Genomic DNA, 2,938 nt, shown 5'->3' on the forward strand with positions numbered 1-2,938 from the left:
TCCAGAGGAAAATGGAGAGCAGAGTGAGCTCTATAATTTTCGTTGTCTGACAAAAAAAGAAACATCAGTTGGTCAGGAAAGGCGAGTTCTCTTAGTACTCAGTGCTGGGAGGAACTGGAATTAGTCATGTGACCACCTATACAAGAGATACTCAACTGTATAATGGGCAATATCTTCAATAGGAAAATCATGGGTGCAGAAATATACTTCGCAAGACTATTTAAAAATATTGGCTCTAATAAAAGCCAAAGGCATGTTATTAAAAAGTAACCCAAAGGTGAACTGAACTAATGTGGTCCATTTTTATTGATCTAAGAATACCTTGCCCCCTCTGAAATGATTAAGCCTTAGGCTTCAAACCTGACCCCCTAAAAAAATCTCCAGTGTGGTCCTCTTCTCTAATTTGTCAATAGATGAAAAAGACCAACTGGTAAACTCAGACGCACTGAGGGACAATGTATTCATTAAAGGGCAGAAACCTGGGTCCCTGGATACTATGTGGAGCTCTCTCTCCATCTCTTGCAAACATCTGTGCTGAGAGCAAGAAACAAACTTAATCTGTCAAAACTCTGAGATGTGTTAGGTTTTTTAGCACTAGGTATCTTACCCTGACTAATAACAGATATAAAATAATGTTCTAAATTCTACATTTGAGTTTGTTTTCTATGCTATCACCATGATTATCATAATCTATTATACAAATCTGTCATTTTCATAGAAGTCCTTTCCAGCTTGAATCTTATAATTTCAGGACTATGATACTGTTGTCTTCCACTTGAGAGATGTCTCTTAGAGACCTTCTTGCTTAGAACATGATGGAAAATATAATAGCAACATTCTGTGCATTTTATAATGTACAAAGCCTTGTTTCATGCATTGTGTCTTTAGATTCTTCCAACAACTCTGAGGGATATATAAGTGTCTATTATTATCCTCATGTTGCAAGTGATGAAAGTGAGACTAAGAAGTTTAAGTATAAAGTGGAAAAAACAACTAATTTACAGTTATTTGAGGATTAAGCAAGAGAATAATTTAGTCCTCCTGGAAACTGGTACATGTCACAAAGTAAATTTTCCTACTTTTTTTGTAACTTTCTTATAAGTTATCTATTGCTGTGTAGCAAACCGCCCCAAAATATCGACTTAAAACATTATCAATTATTTGTTCTGCTTACAAAACTTGGGCTATAAAGACACAGATAGCTGGAGTCGAGGGTAGGGCTGGAACAGCGGGCTTCCTTAGGCTTCTCTCTTTTTGTGGTTTCTCTACATAGCAGCCCTGAGGGAACCATGGTAGCTCAATGAGTGAAGAGAATGATAAAGTATGCAAGAGTGACAGAGAGACAGATAGCCAGATAGACAAGGAGACTGGCAGAAACTCTAAAAGCCTTATGACCAGGCGTTAGAAGGGCATTCCATTGTGTCACTTTTGCCACATTTTCTTAGAAGCAAGCCACTAGGGCCAACTCATATCCATGGGAAGGGGAACTAGACTCCACTACTTCTTGATTGGATTTTTGGACATGTTTTTCAACTGCTACATTTTTATTCTCTAAAATGCTTGTCTAAATTAAACGCAGACATGAAGCTCAGGGATAAGTTAAATGACACATCCAAGATCATTCAGCTGTTAACTTATTCCATTAATATGAGGCCCAATTTTGTGACTCCCAAGTTCATGCTCTTTTTCACTACCCCGGAAAAGCTCCTGTGATCAGCGAGTGGAATAGGGTAGAAAAGACATGCTAGTGCCCAGATAGAGCCAATCCTTTTCGTTGCCTTGGGAAACACACTTACATTTATTTTGCAGGAAAAGTATTATCCATAAAGCAGTCATCCATAAGCACTTTCCAAGTTTCTCCCGAACATCTGTGTTTTAGCTTTTTTGGCCCTAACAGATGTATTCATTTGCATTTCCCCCAAATGAATCACTTTTTTTTTTTTTTTGTTATTTTTGACTGTTTTTCTCACCTCCCAAGATCCTTTTGTATTAATTCTCAAACCCACCCCTTAGGTTCATACCACCTCCCAGTTGGGAACCTTCTCTTGACTCCATCACGGTGAATGTGTGCCCTTCCCATGGGCCATTAAATGAAATGTCCTTGAAGAGGAGGATGTGACATAGTTTTTGTAATTCTAGGCAGCAAGGTAGATTTCCTTGTAGGAGCTTTTCCCTGGGGATCTCCAAAAGTCCCTACAGGGAACCATCCTTTGTGTTTCCCACATCCAAAGGCTTGTGGGAACATGGAAACATGGAATAAGAACTAGAGAATGGATTAAGGGTCCCCACTAGATATGGGTTCTCTGCCCACAGAAACCACACAAGCCACACTGATACTGTTTTATTTTCAAATAGCAGTAGAAAGTAAAGGTGAAATTAATTTTAATAATATATTTGATTTAACCCAATATATTCAAATTACTAACATTTGAACATGAAGTTAATATAAAAATATTCATGAGATATTTTTTAGTCTTATTTCCATACAAAGTCGTGGTCTCGGATGTGTATTTCACACTTACTGCACAACTCATCAATAGCCAGTATAGTATTGGGCAGCACACATATACTATACTCTTGGTTTCTGTTGCTTCATTGGGTCTCTGAGACCTCAACGCTCAAAACACCTATCCCAGAGAGGAACCCACTCCTTCCCCGTCATATCCCATTATCCTGTTTTATTGTCTCGATAGCACCGATCTCTTCTAAAATAATCTTATTAGTTTGCATACATCTTCTCCACCAGAATGTAAGTATCATCCGGCAGGGATTTTTAACAATCTATTTTGGTCTGGGTGTTTTCCCCATGCGGAGCACACAGTCCCTGGCACACCGCCGGCGTTCAAACACTTTTTCAGCACGAAGAAAGCGCATTTCTCTGGAAGCCAGCTAAAGCGGGCAGCGTAGCGTCATGTCACCGGTGGGGTGCCCACGTTGC

This window comes from Pteropus vampyrus, unplaced genomic scaffold (genome assembly GCF_000151845.1).
Source record: "Pteropus vampyrus isolate Shadow unplaced genomic scaffold, Pvam_2.0 Scaffold562, whole genome shotgun sequence".
Classification (NCBI taxonomy): Eukaryota; Metazoa; Chordata; class Mammalia; order Chiroptera; family Pteropodidae; genus Pteropus; species Pteropus vampyrus.